The sequence below is a fragment of the Amblyomma americanum genome, chromosome 1, assembly GCF_052857255.1.
Source record: "Amblyomma americanum isolate KBUSLIRL-KWMA chromosome 1, ASM5285725v1, whole genome shotgun sequence".
Taxonomy (NCBI): Eukaryota; Metazoa; Arthropoda; class Arachnida; order Ixodida; family Ixodidae; genus Amblyomma; species Amblyomma americanum.
In genome coordinates this window covers 92,321,183-92,339,331 of record NC_135497.1, presented here as the reverse complement: position 1 = coordinate 92,339,331, position 18,149 = coordinate 92,321,183, and the positions used below count along the sequence as shown (strand labels likewise).

At 54.9% G+C, this 18,149-nt stretch overlaps 1 protein-coding gene across 2 annotated transcripts in view; it reads left to right on the top strand.

Moving 5' to 3' along the window:
• Positions 1-18,149, top strand: part of LOC144113230 (Krueppel-like factor 6) — a 225,989-nt gene that overhangs the window by 139,529 nt on the left and 68,311 nt on the right. Inside the window, exon 1 of one of the 2 annotated variants that reach the window (XM_077646205.1) lies at positions 17,975-18,094. The exons of the other annotated variant lie outside the window; for it this stretch is intronic. The gene's annotated coding sequence lies outside the window, so the exon portion shown is untranslated. Of the gene's footprint in view, positions 1-17,974; positions 18,095-18,149 lie in introns of those variants that run through there. 2 annotated transcript variants of the gene reach the window in all.

Sequence of the window (18,149 nt, the reverse complement as noted above, 5' to 3'; positions counted from 1 at the left end):
GGCGTGAAACCATCTCGAAAAATGACCCCCCCCCACCCCCCCCCCCCCCCCCCCCTTCCCACCTCCCCGCTTCTCTTCGCATCGGTACTGCTGGCCATGCTTTTCGATAGCAAGACATGGACCATAGCCACATCCCTGTGTTCCTGATTGCAGTTTAAAAAGCCCGCGAATAACGCCGTGCACGAGTCATTACGCGAGTCAACAGTGCAGTGCGCCGATAGCTTTCGCCGACGTTTCGTCAAGCGCGTTGTGTGGCTCGGTACGACTCATGTGCCATCACTATACTTGCTGAATTGTACGAAGGCTCGCTGCCGGAGTAAGAACGCCGTTGACTAGCGCGAAATGAAAAAAAAAAGATACTGTTTCTTTATAATTTCGCAAAAATATTGTCACATTACGACAAAAAATTACCACATACGTTAAAACTTCAAAGATTTCTGTCAAATATTAAAGCATAAAAAAACTTTAGTTATTTCCCGCGTATGTTTAATTATAACTGGCGCGGTGTCGAACACCGTTAGGCGAGCAGACTGGATCTGCGTCTGTATGAGGGAGAATGTTTTTGTCAAGCCAGTGCAGAGAAGAATCGCAAGAAACTTGGCGCGAATAGCGGCAGAAAATATCAAGGACCTCCTTTTTACGTCACGAAGTAAACACACAAGACGCCCGCATCAGGATAGCGCACTCTGCGTTCAAGTTCATTGTCTGCCAGAGTATTGAAATAATCTCTTTTGCTACACGCACAGAGGCGACAACCATCCCAATCGCATGCGTCAGCAGGAAAGAAGAGATGCAATTATTTCGTGCCTTTCAGTTTTCGTACTTGTCTTCCGTGTTCTCTCTTTCGATCTTTTTTTTTTTATTGTTATTGCGGAGTTCCGTTTTCGAGCCTTTGCCGTGCTTCAGTAAAGATCCAAAGTCGTGCTGCCGAAGTATTAGAGGAGGAGAAATTATTGTCCCCCGCGAAGGCTGCGCGCGCTCGAGCAAGGGCAGCGAAGCGTCGCATTGTGTCACAACGCGGAAGACTTGCTTCTCCTCAGCCGAAGGCTCTCCGTTTTTCCTTTACCCTTTTCTTTCCATCCTTGCTTTTCCTTTTTCTCTGCCCAGACGCTTTTCGGCCAGGGCCACGAGCCGCGCCGTCCCTCTCGTTGTGTTTTCTTTTTCATTATTATTTTTTTCTCTCCGTGTCGCCGCGTGTATTGTCGTCGCCGCCGCCTCTTCCGTCTTTCTCTGCCGCGTTCCCTCATTTCGGGGAGGAACTTCCCCGTCTCGGGCTCCGTTCTTTCCGTTTCTGCTCCGCATGATGGATGATTTCTCCAGGTTTTCGGAGACCAAAGGGCGATGAAAGAGGCCTCGAGCGATGTCCACGCCGCCAGTCGTGTCGTATCGGGGGCCGTGTCTTATTCTTGATTCTTCTTTCTTTGCTTCCTTCTCCTCCCCCTCCTCTTCTATATATGTATTTCACTTCATTTCGGAATGCCTGCGCTCGGCTTTGCTGGGGCTTTTCGCCGGCAATTTGCTCGTCATCGTACGTATGGAGAGTGACCGCGGGCACTCCAGCGTCCTCGGCGAACTTTGTGAGCGCGGTCCTTGAGCGCGTGCCAGGCCGTCAGTGCACGATGATTTGTAGACGCTGCGTGCGTCCGTACGCCGTGGAGTTCATCGCGTCGTATTGCAGAATCTCGCTAAAGCCGCCCGACGATAACTGGCAACGATCACTTTTGCAGGCTATAGCCGACTCGAGAAGACGCGCGCGATTGTTAAATGCTGCATTCAGAAAAGGCTGCCGCTCTCCAGGTGTGAATTGCCCCTTGCCTGATGAAGGCGTAAAGGGCCTCACTGAAAATAATCCCACCCAATGTTTGGCGCTTTTTGGCCATACATAGAGAGCCCTCGCGCTTTCAAGCTTGAGTGTGCAACAATAACAGCTAGTTTAAGCGAGTCCGAATGAGAGCCCGAACTTTTCAGTATCTTTGCCTCTGCTTCGTTGAGAAAAAAGAAAGGAACCTTAATGTTTCACGCAAGAAGAACGTGTGGCCTTTCTCCTGGCACTGCTCCCATGGACTTGGGGTTATCTTGTCTCTTTTTCTGATTCCCCCTCGTCCTCCTTTTTTTTTCTTTGTTTACAATAAAGCGAGCAACGAAACGCTTCGTGAAGACGACGTCGTCAGCGCTAATGTGGCAGCGTTCATCTCGCCCCTCTGGAGCGGATTTTCCTTCTTGTGCCGCTATTCATGCTCTAAATCATGCTCCACTTAGTAGCACAGCGGCGTGCCATAAGTGCAGCCTTTAATTACGTGCACCAGTCAGCAAGAACAGAGCGAAGGCAGCCCAGTTCGGCCAGCAGCTTTGCCTTTCGTCAACGAGGTAGTAATTCGTGACTGCAGTGCAACATGTGTCGACGTATGACAACGTTGCCTCGATATCTGCGTAGGGAAGACAACTAGATGGCGTCGTTAAATACGAGTGCGCTGTCTGAACACACAGTTGCGTCTCCACTTCGTGTGCTTAGAACAGAGGCTATCCGCCTCGTGCGCTGCAGTTTCAGTCGAACATGGGGCGCCATCTGGGAGGCGCAGCGGGAAAAAAGCGGCTGTTCCGATCCGACGCCGCCGGTGCAACCGACGCTGTGCTCCTTTGACCTCGTCGTGGTTTTTCGCAAGAACAAGCAGGAAATGCCTAGTGAAACATACACCTCTCTTTACTGTTGCGTTTGTGGCCGTCCCACACTTGAATTCGTGTGAGTGCTTTTCACTTGGTCTGCGCGTTTGCCATGTTTTTTTTTTTCCGGGGACTGCGCAATCACAGCACGGCCTATCGCATGAATCGAACGCAGGGGAAGCAAAAAGAACCCGGAGCTGGGGATACAGATGGAACCTTTAGAGTCAGACTGCTACGCACACATACCTGACTCGACGCCTCAGGGCAAGTCTTCATGCATGACCCGTGTTAATGAGCGAACGCTACGTCTGCCCGGCCCCCAGAAACGCCTTCCTATGACTGCTGTTCTCAGCGCTTGCTTCTGGGCAGTCTAGCCTGCCGTAGATGCACGCCACTGGTAGCAAAGCTCATAGCAGCTGTGCATTGTTGCTTGCTTGCTAGGCGTTCGATCTGGCTTCCCACAAGAACCACCAGAAGACGCCCTTTAAAACAAGTAAGTCGACTTACTGTTGCCTCTATGGATGCCATAATAGCTTCAAAAATACCGCCGGGAAGCAGTTAAACATTACGCTTTATCGTTTTTCCTGGAAATCTTTCGAGTGCAAAACGAAACAGCGCTGCCAAAAGCAGTACGGAGTGCAGGGTAAACTTGCCAGCGTGGAGAAGCGATGAGAAAACTGTGAAGAGAGTTGCGTACACAAAAAGTAAACAAATCTGCGCCGCACGCGCGCGTGTCAGGCACTGTCCGAGAACAAACTGCGCAAGCGACTACCATTGGCCTAATTTACAAAACGTAAAAAAGCACTATATATGCAAAGCCGCGTGCACATAGAACCCTGTGGCTAATAATCCCGCACGCGGCACACTGCAAGCGGCCCGTGTGATGCACCCGGCCGCATATCGTCAAAGTCGTTCACACTGAGCGTTCGCGTCACTGCGCGCATTACTTGGCGATGAGCAAGCGGGATGTCAACCTCGATGTTTGCACTCGAAACCAACGGATGGTGAAGAAACGATCAAGCCGCAAAATAATTAAACTCGCCTCCAACATGAGCCTGCACATATCTCGAAGGTGTCCGGACACTGCTGCACAGAAGGGTTCTCCGCACGCATCATACGCCGGCTTGGAGTCGCAGAATCCGCGACCGCGCACCAAACCGTTGTTTTTAAAAACGCGTCAACATTTCCATTCGTCCTGAAAGCTACATCATCACACGCTGATGATGTTAATTAAGCCGGTCATGCATGCTGTTCTTTCCGGAGACTGCATGCGCTCAAGCGCGATCCGCCCATCGTTTGGAGCCAGCGAGCGAGAAAGCAAAAGAACGGCGGTGGTGACCGAACCCTGCTGGTGGATACCGACGAAGCTCTCAGAGTGATGTTCTAGTATGCACATATGCCTGGTCCGGCGCCTCAAGGCAGGTCTTCGGATACCAACCGGGTTACTGACAAAGTGTGGTCTGCGCGCTCCGCGATAATATTTATTTTTGTTTTGCAACACCTTCCCAATGGCTGTTTGGGTGTAAACTCCTGAAACGAAGCGCCGCCAGCAGAAGCGCTCGCGCCAGGAGACGCACCCAAGACGCCGGCGGACGAAAAGCGCGCCCGGCCGACAACGGGCTGTGACTTGCATTGTTTTGCTTTTAGATTATTTTGAAACACAAACACGGTGTATGCGAATGTGCAAATGCGACGCAAAGCACAAAAGCAGCCGAAAGGAGATCAGTATATGCGCTGGCTCTGTCGGGAAGCACAAATTTCACGGCTCCTTCGGCTCCCTCACACGACAGCGAACAGCCGCTTTCCGCGCGCGCCGCCCGTGAGGTGGCGCCACTTGTTCTGGAGCAGTGGCGCCACCATACCAGCGCACGAGGCCTATAAGCTATAGGGGATGAACGCATTGTACGCTGCGAATCGCTCTCAAGGTGCGTTCGGGGCGTATGGCAAGGTGTGTCGCGTGTCCACAGCCAGGGGTCATAAGACGGATAACATTATCTGAAGGCGCGAGTCTTGTATTTTTGCATCTGCACACGAACGCCGTGAACTTGGTGACCGAATAACACGAGAGAAGATAGCTGTCGCCGAGATTGGAATGCGGTTTGCTTTGAGCAGAGCGGGAAGATGAAACTGTGCTATGCGCGTGCTGTGCCGTTGTTGTCTTTTCGGGTAGAACAACAACAAAAGAAAATGAAGCAGCGACAAGCGCATTAATTACTGCAGAAGACACCCTGGGCGCAGGAAGACCTTTGGGGACGTTGCGCGTACGCCACGCGACGCTCAGCCGAGCGTGAAAAGAGACAGTGGATGCCAACGTGCCCCGGGACGAAGCGGACAAGCATTTATTTCGCCACACCGTGCGCTCCGTCTCGAGAAGTCATAGAGTGCTATTAGTATAAGGAAAAGAAGCGCGTAGAACCTTTAGTGGGGCATATCCGCCGACATCGAGAGAGAAGTGTTTCCTCGCGCTGGCAGATACCGCGGGCCGAAACGGGGCCGCGTAATTAAGCGAGGCATCGTTCAACATTTCACGGCGGTTGCTTTCGCCAGTCGCGGCGGCTTAACGCCGGAAATAAATGGAACACCAGGCGGCCGGTGTGGCGACAGCGGACGCTTCTCGCGTTCCGTCGCCGGGGACAATGGGGGATGCGCGACAAAGGAATCGCCACAATGAATCCCGGGAGATAGGATCAACATTGTTTCGCCTAGCTACGTCCGTTACACTGCGAGAAAGGCAATACGCGTTCCTGTGCGGCGGTCCAGAGTCCCGTTGGATTTCCTGCACAGCGCGCCGCGTCTGCCGCTACGGAGTCGAGGCACGTCGATTGGCGGGGGGCCCACCTTGTCGCCGACTTCAAAGCTCTTCCGCAAATTGGCGCCATAAGCCAGAGTCCTTTTAGGCCCCGCAGCTCCGCGTATTCTCGGCGACACAGATTTGACGTCCGCGGCGTGAATTATTAAGACGGCGTGGTGTTCCTGCCGGCCGGGCAGCGAGCCTTTGGACATTCATGGCCCGCCGCTATTATGTATCTCTTTGTGGGCGGCGCATAGTAAACGTGTGCGCAGCGGCCGTTCGGAGGAGCGATCCCGCCGGGAGGAGGAACCGGTAATTTCTGTCGGACATTCGCGGTTCGCACTTTTTGTCTCGTGACTTTCGTTCGCTTCTTGCTGCACCAATTCCGTGGCTCGCTTCTGAAATGACGTCCTGCAGCCGCCGCGGGATGAATAAAAAAGGAGTCTTCTTCGGCGAATAATATTCCGCGAACTTTTCTCTCCCTGCCTCACTTTGAAAGCGGAGCTTTGGCTTCTTCTGTTTTGTTTTTTTTCGTGACTGCGCCGATAAGGAACTTAATGTCTTGAATTTCTAATGGGCCGCGATTGCACATCTGAGGGACAGGAAATGTCATTTTGTGAACGGTTTCCTCGTCTGAGTCGTTCCGAAGATTCGCTTTCGACTCCGCCTTTCCATATTTACCCGCTCGGCGCACCTTTTCTGCACTTCTCTGTTTCTGTTTTCAAATTCGTGTTTACGAACTTGACACGTTACAGCGGACAGATTTTGAATCTTTTTGCACCCATTACCGGGCTCTGTATTCTGCAAAATTTTCGCGCGTTTATCTGCTTGCCTACCATTAACGCGGATGTACCTCTCTTAGCGTGTTTTTTTTTTTTTTGCGCTTGAAGCAGTGTGCGTTGCTTCCGGTTCTGCCAACAAGGTTTCCTCAATCTCCGGGATCGCAAAGGGACGTTGTATACTCTAGCTGCCAGTGGTTTGTTTGGCGGGGCTCGCCGCACCCGTATCCCTCGTTGTGTTTAGCGCGCTATACACCGCAGGGAACGCTGGGTCACACGCGTGCGGTCCCCCGCGTGAGTTGTCGTTATGCTGGCCGCGATAGGCGTCGTTAGGGACACCCCCGCTGCACAGTCTCGCGGTGTTTACTTTCAAAATAATCGCTGCGTGCATGACCGCCCTCCTCCTCCCCTAATCGGACCGACTGGACTGGAACTTCACGCGAACACGGCGATAACAGAGCGTGGGCCGGCGTGGGCCGCAGAAGGGGGCCGCCCATTAACTGGCCCGAGCCGCAGTGCGCGCGCCAGGGACGGGCCGAAATGTGCGCTCGCTCGCATTAGTGTCGACAGTGGCCGGCCCACAGTGTCGACATATCGGACATCCCGCGCCATTCGTACACGCGCGCGCTCGGATCCATTCATGGAGCGAATAGCCGTTTGGCTCCACTCCTGTGACTAAAAAGCGGACGCGCCAGTAGCTATTTCGAAAGCGGACGCGTGGAACGCAGGCTGCGGAGCGGAACGACCTTCGGCGTTTAGGACTCGAACCGTGAATTTATTGCTCGTATAGCGCGGACGTAACCTTTCAACTTTCGCATCCCCCCCCCCCCCCCCCCCCCCCCCCCCCCCGTGCGCCATTTGGGGGAATGGTCGCACTGCGTCAGACGTATGCGTCACCGAAGAGCAACCCGTCTGGAGATATATATCAGCTGAGCCTCTTGATCTTCGGCCGCATAGCAACTGCAGTGATTGACGTTGCCGATCTCGGACGATCCGGTCGCTCCTCGGATTCGCGATCGATGAATGAAGGGACACAGTTTTCGTATAGGGGGCGCTTGGGAATACTTTTTGCGGCTTTTGTCATTCGTCCTAACCCTAAGCTAATTTGTAGAGATGTTTTCTGTTTATGGGATTCAACGTCCCAAAATGACTACGAGCGACGCCGTAGGCGAGGGTAGCGGATAATTTCGATCGCCACCTGGTGTCCTTTAACGTGCACTGACATTGAGCAATACAGAAGCCTCTTATCATTTCGCCTCCATCGAAATGCGGCCGCCGGGGTCGAACTGGCGTCTTTCGGGTCAGCAGCCGAGCACCATATCCACCGAGCCACCGCGGCGGAGGAACCTGCAGATGAGAATGATGTTCGGTGTCGGAAAATGCCGAAGACGATGCCTTAATAAAGGGAAAATTCAGTCTCACGAAAATCTTCCATGTTCGGTCGACTGACGTTCAGACCCCGCGTACATGCCGCCTTCCCCCTACCTACTCTATTTGGTGAGCTTCTGTATCAGTGTAATTTCGACCCTTCCTGACGCTGTATATAGTGCACACATAAACCTCAGCACGAGGGAGTTTTTTTTTTTTTTTGCATTTTGTCCCTAACAGACGGCATTGAGAGAGTGAAACAGTCATTTGTTTGAAAGGAGGCGCGGGCCTGCCGGTCGCTCTTGAAGGGGTAAGGACTGTTTTGGTCGAAAAAATAGGGTTCAACATGGTTTTTCTGCGCAAAATTCCTCGCTTGGGATAGGGGCTTGGCATTTCGAGCGGCGTGTCCCTTGTCTTCAACACGGCCAACAACAGCGAGTAATGAGAAAAACCACACGTCAATGACCGTTGAAACTGTGCTTAGCGGTTGCTCTTTCTGTCTGCGCGCATCGTGCCGTGCACGTATCGAGGCCGAGGTTCAACCCGCACAGCTGAAAAGGGAGGCCGCGGGGATCGGTCTGGCGGTTGCGCCGGACTGAGCTGGTTTTCTCGGGAGGCGCCCAGAGGCCGCCTCAGCCAGCTTAGCTTTCACGCGGCAGCTTATCACCGCTGGGCGCGCGTGCAGAGTAGTTTCCGGACTTCGAACACTTCTGCGACGTCGCGAAAAGCGCTTCGTCCGCACCACCTGACGCCGTATATTAGGTGGAGCGCTGTCTCGCAGGAACTGCGCGTCGCCGCGCATTGCGGCCGGGTTCCCTTCGCGATGTTTATGAGCCGGAAACGGGCCGAGACTGCGAAACGGCGTCTGGCCGGCAATCCTTCCTGCGGACGCCTGCTTGCATGCGCGTCGAGCAACTTGCAGCGTTGCCAAACAACCCGAGCCCGCGCTTCGGTCTCATTCACGGGCACGAGAATTGCGACGCCCTCGCCTCCGCAGTGCGAGACTGTCTCGCGTGGTTTGCACTGGAGAACCGAGCAGAGCTGTCTGGACGACGGCGTCTGTTTGCTCCTGCCGGGTACTTTACGACGCGGGACTTGCTGTCACCGCAGATGGTTATTATATGGAAAGGAGTCGAGTGCTTCGACAGCAGTGCGTGTTCACTGGATTTGTCATCGTCTGGCGCGGCGGCGGTTTAACTGGTCAGCTGTAGGTCAGCTGTATGCGTGTTTACTTGAATGTGCTGGTGACGCTGCTGTAACTTGAACGCAAGGTGACCGAAAGTGCTTTTCTTTGTGTGTCGTTGCCGTTGCAGTATAGGCGTGTGAGCGGCGAGGCACGATTTCCTTTTGGTGAGGGTTGTCCGACTTCTGTTGAGTCCTCCAAGCACGTTGATGTGCACAGTGTATACGCTGGCCGTCGGTAGTGCGCGCAGCGTCAAGCCGTTCTGGCTTTAGGAGACACTATCGGTATTTCTCGGTATGTTGGCGTTTGTCATGCAGCAAAAGACGCATTTATTGCTGCGAAAATTCAGTTAGAAAATTTGCCGTCATTCAATTCAAGCTCGTTACGCCTACACCGAAAAGGATTCCGTGATCCCCGTTTGGAGTGAACGGTGGCGTGGCCTATAGCTTCTGCTATCCGTGAAAAAAAAACAACAACCGAAAAAGAAACTTTGTCGACGCACGCAGTTTCCTTGCGAATTCGGCCGATGATGCGACACCTGCATGTATTTAATTTTCTGCCCTATTCTAGCTCCGTTATGGGTGAAAGTAGTGTCTTTGTCATTGATATCTGGTTAATATCTGCGCGTGCGTTCATGTCCACGTAAATTCGCAGTGCGCCAAGATTTTGTTTCCAAGCACTGATGTAGTTTCTGTTTTCTCTGCTTGCAAGTGGACAGGCGCTCTATGTGCTTCAGTCAGTCTTCACGCTAATGACTGGAAATGGAACGAAACTGATGTTTCTTGGCCAAAAAACGTAACATGCGACGAAGCATCGGTGGCAGTAAGCGTGCTGCAAACTGTAGTTTTCTTTCGTTAAAGAAAGCCGCGCAGAAGTGTACTTTTGGAAAGACTCAGTGATGAAATACGACATTGTATAATAGTTAATCATCCAGTGTCTCCTAGTGCGGCGTGGCAGAATTGGTGATGTTCGTTGCACTCCGAAGTGGCGTTGATGGAGTGGTCTTGACGTTCTAATTGGTCTCTTCAGATATTGCGTCAGCCCATCTTCAGCTCCATCCAGATGTCGCAAGCACAGCGGGCAATCTTGACCGCGCCGACAGTCGGTACCAAACCCCTCTTTCGCCAAAAAGGGTTCCGAATTCGCTTATTAGTGAGCGACGGTGAAGAATTTCTCTGCGACTCCCGGCAAAAGTGAGGCTAGAGTTGAGGCCCCAAAATACGGCACCAACTGTTGCCACAGATGCAACGCTGCACAAAAAGGGGCGTGAGCGGTCAGTTCAAACGGCAATTTTTCCTCCTCGGTCTTCGGCAGGGAGCACTTCGTCTCGTCGCGCGGTATCGCAACATGGCGTCGTTATGTATCTCTGGTGGACGCATGGTCTCGGGGTCCACTTGGAGTCCTTCCGTTCGTCCGTGGTTTCCAACGCGATGTGCAGCACCGGTGGGGGGGGGGGGGGGGGGGGGGGGTTAGGTTAGGAAGACCCCGTCGGTGCACGACGACCCGGCGTCCGGCCCCGCCGCAGCAGTTTTGGCGCGCTGCTCCATTAGCGCTGTCGTCGACGTGCGGTCACTCATGTGTGGCGGCGTTATAAGCGCGCGACCGGCAAATGGCGCGGCCCGTATCTGCTGTGCCGCCGGGGCAAGACAAAGGGCACCGATTGGCTGCGGTCGGCCGGCCATCGACGCCCGCTCGACGTGCCCCTCCATTGTCGCAGGTTGCCAACTCGGCGCCGTAATCCCGCTTGATGAACGCCAGCGGCGGCGCTGGCGCGCTGGCCGGCCTGTCAGCGCGCCTTGACTCTTATCGGGGGTGCCTGATGCGAGCCATTGTGTCGCGTCCAGGCGGCTCTCGGCGCGCTAATCCGAGCGGGCCACCGGACGCCTGTCAGCGCGGAAGCCGCCCGCTGCCGCGGGTCGAAGGTCGCCCATCGGGCTCCCTCCAATCCATACCGCCATCTGCCGTGTATGTTTTTGCCCCCCTCCCTTCAGGGGCCGTTTATTGCGTGTGTTTTGCCGCCCAAATGGCTCACGTCTTTACAAGGCGGCACATGTCGCAGTAGCGTCCCTAACTGCTCAGTCTCGAGTTAATGCTGTAGCCCTGTGCCGCAGGAAAAATCGCTCTTTTTTTTTTTATCCCTGGATGAAATATGGAAATCGGCTCATTTCTTCTTTTTACTCCACCGCATTCTCCGTTCGCAGTGTAATTTCAGGCGATTTTTTTTAAAAAAGAAACTCACGCGCGCTGGCGTAAACGTTTGAAGTGCGCCAACATTAATAATGTAGCTAATTAACTGGACTCGCCCAGTTGAATATATGCGGCACTCTCGCTACGTACTCCGGCGTCTGATGAGTAATGTACTGTGTCAAGCCTTACACAGAGGTACTTTAATTGTTTGCCCACCTATCCATTAATTAAAGTGGCCACTGACGTCGTGTGTGTCGTGCGGCTCTTTAATCGAGAGACATCGATTCCAGACGAGCGACGACAATTTTTCTCTTTTTTTCCCCCTCACTCTACGTGCAAACGACTGGCGCCACCTACCCCTTTGCTTGGACCGCCATCACAACCGGCCATTGGCTGCCGGTCTCTGCACTGGACATTTGGCACTGTTCCGAACTTTGCGGGTCGTTCGTAGCACGTACTAGACTAGTGGCTGCCAGTATACGCGTGATTGCACGTATTTGCATCTCGTTGCTCTAACCTCATCGTCACTGAAAGTGAACTTAGTAGCGTGTTCTTTAGCGTGCATTTTCCTTCAACTGTGCCGAATAATATTCGAGTACGTTGTCTAGAGGCTGTAATGAAAGTGATCGACAAACACTTAACAGATGTGGTTAGCGGTTAGAATTTTTTTCTTTTTTTTTATCCTGACATTCTGTATCTGCCTGGCCAGCAGCGAATCAAAAATCGGCTTTTTTGTTGTTGTTCTTCGACTTGACGACAGCGTCTTACACTTGCGCTCAAGTCTGCAAAGCCCTACCGACTTTAGAAGGTCGCAGGAACTCGGAAGCCAGGCAGTCGCCTAGCTGCCTCGGGACGAAGTCATTCCATGCTTCGCGCAATTGGGGCGCACTCCGCTAACGAATGCGCCAGGATACGCACGCCGTCGCGCAGTCCGCTCGGAATTGGTGGCAAGACGGGTCTGCGCCGCTCCGATTCCCGAGTCTGCTGTCCGCCCACCCATCGGAATGATTAATTGATGTCCGCGTGCTCGAAATAGTGACCCCTCTCTGCGTGGCGCGTTTGGAAAAGTTTGCGCGGCGGGTTTCGTTCGCAAAGTTCATAGCGGCGCCTGTCACGAGCACTACGGGCAGAGGAACAGGTTAAATCGGCGTCTAAATAGCAGCGGGAAAAATTAATTGAAAGGAGGGCGAAAAAGTAGGATAAAAAGAAAGCGAGCAGAAATTAGAGCTCCCCATTTTCGTCGGCCGCGAGTGTCGTCAAGCCCTTTACGCTGCATATATACAAGACACGCGACTCAGCGAAGTGGCCCGATCGGCGGCGGAGGGAAAGCTCTTGTTGACACGCGTGTACCCCTGTGCATGCTCGGCTCTCGTCCGCTTGTTAGTGGGAGTTTGAGGAAGTCTAATTACTGCCGGCCCTCGCGCGTTCGCTTCCGGCTCATTATGTAATTCTATTATCTATACCTCACGTTGCGCCTGTCCCGGGAAGAAGCCGGCGGGCTTAATTCCACCTTTTCTTTTCTGCATGGTCCTTTGTCTCCGTAATTGCTCCGTCTATTGCATTTTGTCCTTATCGTCATATTCGCGTATTGCTTCTCTCTGTTACAGCATGATAGTAAACTTGCCCTGTATGCATCCACGTGACCAGAATATATGAGCGGATATGTTGAACAGAGCAGAGAATATATCGAACGGAGCACGTGTGTTGAGAATGTTCATTTTGCTGCTATATATTTCCTGTCTGTGCGTGATCACGATATGACGATCGAAATGTGTGAACCTGATCGTTTGAACTTTTCTACCGTTAGCCCCTGGAATGGCAGTTCAAGCCTTTAAAAAGTCCGGAAACTTGCCCTCGTGTGCGACAATTTCATTAACTTTTTTTGCCGTCGTATATTTGGCTGAATATGTAACTTAAACTTATATCTTCGCCACTCCTTGCTGTATTTCCTTTTTGTTTGCTATTCTATTGTTTTCGCCATAATGTGTGCTAGGCAGGGATTGCTTTTTTCTGTCTGAATCTTTTTGTTTGGAAGTCCTCTCTTCTTTATTAACTTTCTCGATTTGGAGACTGAGGGGTCGGTGGTGTGTTGCGTGCTCAACTTCGCTGCAAATGTGTGTCTCTGTGTGTCTTGCTTGTTTCCCGGTATTTAGCTTCATTTCCACAGCGTTGACCAGGCGCCCGCGGAACGCTGCGCACCGCCGTTGTATCAGTGAGGCGAAAAAGCCGCCCAAACATTGCTTCGCGTTCCGTCACTCTTCATGCGGCGCTAAATTGCCATGATTGATGGCCTCAACGCTAGAGAGCTCCTCGGCGAGGAAAAAGACCGCGAGAGATTGGGAGCACTGTAAAAATGCAGACCACTGCAGCCATCTTCTTCCTCGTGTTAACGCTCGGCATAATTTGATCTCAGGTGTCAGCGTTAATTGCTTTAATGGGATCCCGCGCCTAATGGGCAGCACTTTCAATGCCCTGCTTTTCCCGGCGGTGCTGTGTTGCCTCGTTAGTTATGATGCCTCAGTCATCTTTTTGTTTATTGTTACACCGCTTCGCCTTGAGCCACTTGGGTTCTTTCTTTTTTCCCTCCAACCGTGGGGGGGGGGGGGGGGGGGGGGGGGGGGGGGGGGGGGGGGGGGGGGGGGCTTCGGCTTAGTCGCAACTCGGCGCGAGTACTGTGTAGGCGGCGGGTCAAGGAGAGTGTGTTTTGCGCGTTGCGGAATCAAAATGAAATATTTTCACTGAGACGCGTGCCTCCTGGCTGTGCCCTCGCTCTAATGGCTTCGCACGCAGCCCGCCTTCGTCGTGGCAGCGTCGTCTGAAGAAGTGCGCCAGAATGGGGGCGGGAGAGGAGCCCGGTCGTTGTGCGGCTTTGAGGGACAGCCGCGAAAAGCGCCGCCCAGGCCGTCCGGAAGTTCGTCGACCCTGTCCCCGCGTGCGCGCGCGTGCACACGATGCGTTCATTTGGGAGCGCGTCGTCTTCTGGGCAGCCCTCCCGCGCGCTTTTGTCTTTTGGCGCGCGCTCTCTCGGCAAACAGCTCACGCGGCGGCTGCCGAGACACCACGTGCGCTTGCATCTCTCGCGCGCGGGGCTTATCGTGGTCGGGGCGACTGCCCGCGCGTTTTGTATCGCGCGCGCACAAGAGCCGCCTTTATGGCTGCGATTCAACGCGCGTTGCTCCGTTGCCGATCTCGGCCTTTATGGCCCCCCCGCTATGACTCGTTTCTGCTTGAATACCTGCTCGCGGAGGCGTTTGTGGCATGAGCGCGGTATTTGCTCGCGTCTCCTCTCTAGCTCGGTGTCGGGGGGTGCGCAAGTGTAGCCCGGCGTTTCGCCCCTGCCGTGTTTGCATCGTGCCGCCTCCCACTGCCCCGCTCCTCCTGACAGCCCGCTCTTCAGCCTGGCTCTTTCGGTTGGCACTTTTGCTTAACTTCCAAGCAGCCGGATGCGGCCGTATTTTGAACACACGGAGGTTTCTTCCGCTTCCACATGCCTTGCGCACCGTGTCTTTCAATGGGGCCATGGTTCTTTCCTTGCTGTTTGTGCTTGATTTAGTCGTTTTACGAAGGAAGGCGCTGCGACCGTGTACGCAGTGTTGGGGTTTGTTTCTTTGTTGTTTACTTGAAAAGCTAGGTACGCATTCGATCACTGAGAGCACGAGCCATCGCGGGCTGGTGTGGCCGAAGCCTTTCGGCTCCCGAGCTTGTCTCGCAAGAAGGAAAGTTGCTGTGGGCATCTTGCTGTGCCTAGGCTGAAGCGAGGCCGGCGGAGCGTTTTCTCTTCGCTTTCAAGGCAAGCACTTCCGGCGTGCCGATTTGGGTGGAGTTTAGCAGGACCGTCGTTCCAAGAGAGAGGGCGCGAGAAGCGCCAACACCGCTCCACTGGCACCGGTGGGCGCGCACGTGTTCCAGCCGAGGTTGGCGATTCCCTGGTGGCTGTGTATGCCTGCTGGCCGCTGCGCCCTTCGCGGGAGCGAACGGCCACTTTTGCCAACCCTTGTTTTGACAAGGGCAGCCGTAATGAACGCTTCCGATGGTGTGCCAACGTGCTTATACCTCGAACAACGGGCTTGGCTTTTTCGTGCTTCCTTTCTGCGAGCATTCACGCGGTGAGCCGTGGAAGGCACCTTGTCGTGGATGAAATACGCGCATGAGCGGCGCGTCCTTGGCCGTTATGAGCGCGCTTGCTTCTTTTTCCGCGGCTCAGACCTCTCCTCTGTGGCGGCGCCCTTGACGCAGGAAGACGCGGAGAGTAAGTAGCCTCCGAGATACGAACGTCACGCAGTGGCCTCACTAGCAGAGCTCTGGCCTTGGAAGCTTGGAACAAAAACGAAACAATACACAAAACAAAACTCGTACGGCTGCTTTCATACTCCTTGAACGCGGTGGCCCCTTTCGACGTAATCGCCTGGGAATGCAAAGTATCTCGCAATGGGCCACCCTTGTCAGCGCCGGTTTTGCGCGCACTGCATGCCTTGGGGGCGGCATTGCTCGTTTACCCTTCCGCTGCTGCAGCCCACGCGCGCTGTGGCGCGTGTGACGCAATCGACGCCGCGGTAGGCGCTGTTGCGCAGCGCCGCCGCGCTCATACATATTCCGCGAGCTTCGTCTTTCATTCTTCGCCCGTATAAGGACACGCGCGCGGTGATGCGGCTTTAATCAATACGCGGAACCGACGTCTTCCCGATTTCGCTATACGCGTCCAGGGTGCACCGAGGTGGAACAAACGACGCCGCGCGGGGCGCCTCTCCGGAGTGTGGGGCGAAAAAGATAGCTGGCCTCTTCCTGCTGCCCGCGTAGGGGACAACTCAAGGTTACACTGGTTACGTTTCGCTCGTAAGAATAATTCTCACGGCCCGAGGCCGCAGGCTACTGAGCATGCAGATGCCGGCTTTGGCCGGGGACGGTGGCGCAATGGAAGGCTTCGTTATCATTCCGTACATGCAGCGTTTTGTAAGCGGGCGCCGAAACATCGGGTTGGCGGGATACTTTCCAATTTCGCGCCACTTCGAGGATCGGCACTGGTAAGTGCTGCTCGGGCGCATGTTCGAAGGGAGGGGGAGGGGATCCAGTTCCTCAATTTAAGGCCGCGTGAGTCTCCGTGACTCGCAACGTGCGCACCGGCGGTCGTGACGAGGAGCGCCCTCCGACGGCAGTATTTATCGGCCCGCGGAGCACGTGGAAGGCGGCGCTATATCGCGTGCCGCGCTACCCCTGGTTCCCGGCGGGCGGCGCAGCCGTCGCGGCTGGTGAGGTTGCGTGACCGTCGCGATGCTGCCCAGCGCGCTATCAGCGGCCGCCAGCGCTAATGTGCCCGTGGCAGCGGCACTGGCGGCCACTCTGCCATCTTTTATTAACTCGGTCCTCCGCACCATAACTCAGCGCGGGCGTCCGCGTGTCGCGCCGCGTCGTCCGCGAGACGACGGAGCGTCGGCAGTCACGCGGAAAGCTCCCCCCCCCCCCCCCTTCTACGCCCCGCATCTCGCAATTAAAACTAGAGGTATCGATGTAAAGCGGAACTCGCCACACGGTCGCCAAATGACACACTTCGCTAGCCGAGCGGAAGCCCATTCATAATTGCGGCGATATGCGCGCCGCTCTTATGTTTGTGGCGCCGCGGGCGGGTTGCCCCGGGCAACTCTCGCCGCAGCCCGTGGAGTGGCGCCGCGGCTCCGACCCTGCGCGTGGCAACATGCGGCGACGGGCACCGTGAACACAGCTGCCTGATTGATCCGCCCGTGGACGGGCCAGGCCACGGGCGGGTTTTGAGTTCCGGCAGGTCGCGCCATGTGCGTGGATTTCGCCATGGGTGGCGTCTGTGGAACATCGCCTGCTTTGCGTGACTCAGGTTACAGGATACAAGTTTTCAACATGTAGCGCCAACTGCGAGCGAGTGAATATTGCCGGGCTGACCATCTTTCGAGTGCGTGTCGTCCGGCCTGAGAGTTCGATTGATGGCGCTCGCTAAGGCCGAAGGTAAAAGAGTATACTTGAACTCAATTGCGTTCAGTTATTTAAACAGAACACATGTGACACATGCGCCACAAAACATTGTACTTAAGCAGCATGTTTGAGCAAGTCCTTGGAAAGACGATATATGCGCCTGAATGGAGCCGTCGTCACCTTCAGCGCCAAATTTCACGGGGGGGGGGGGGGGGGGGGGGGAATAGTTGATAAAGTGCGCCCCCACACGGTGAAACGTTGCACCGGACAAAAGGAGTACCCGCCGCTTTCTCCTTTCTCCCGCGCTCTTTTCGCCCCCCACGTTTTTGCCGCGGCGCTCGTATCTAATCAGGCGAGCTGTCGGGGCCTCACGCGGCGCGGGCCCTGTTATGCTCGTCGTCGAGGCCTGCGGGGAGCGCGTGCGGCCGTGTATACAAGCGGCCAGACATGCGCGGCGGCCGTCCTGCATAGATGAGCAGCACCCCAGGAGTCTCCATCCATCTCCTCTGGGTGCATAAAGACGGGCGGCGGGGAGATCCACTTGGGGCGCGTCGGCGACGCGCCGCGGGGTCGTGATCCGAGGCCGCCGCGTGATCGATTGTCGGGACTATACGCAGCGCGACCCCCTCTCCGCGAGAGCCGCTGGGACGACCTGCAGTTGCCCGGCGCCTCGTGTGTAGCGGCTCCCCCGCCGCGGTAATGCCAACTTAATTCTCGGCCCGATGCGCGACCCCGAGTCTTGCACACGGGGTGCCCGCCGAGGGCCTGGAAAGCGCTTCGCTCGTCCTTTTCACCGCGTCGTCGAGATGATGGGCCGGACGTCGCTGTGTGTGGAAAAATACCTCACTCGGATGTGTACCCGACCACGTTTCCAGCGGTCGGTGACGCACGAGGTGCGTTACACGAGCCTGCGCCGAACATCGGTCGTGGCGTGACCGGATGCACGCGGTCTGTTCTCACTCGCCGCGAAACGCAGGTCGAGTGTCTCTGTCGCTTCCGCTCGGGGGTATTGTATACCGTGAAACCGCAGAACACGTGCGTCATGCACAAAGAGTCGGTAGCTGCGGAAAAAAACGAAGGGGCCCACACTTCGCCTGCCGTTTGTTGTTACCGTGAGGCTATGGGAAAAAAACACTGCTTGTGTCGGCGTTTGGTTCTCTTGTCTGCAAGGAACGTGTTTCAGAGGTATGCCACTTGCACCGAAGTTTTCGCATGTGTATCATTTCTGCGCGCGTTGAAA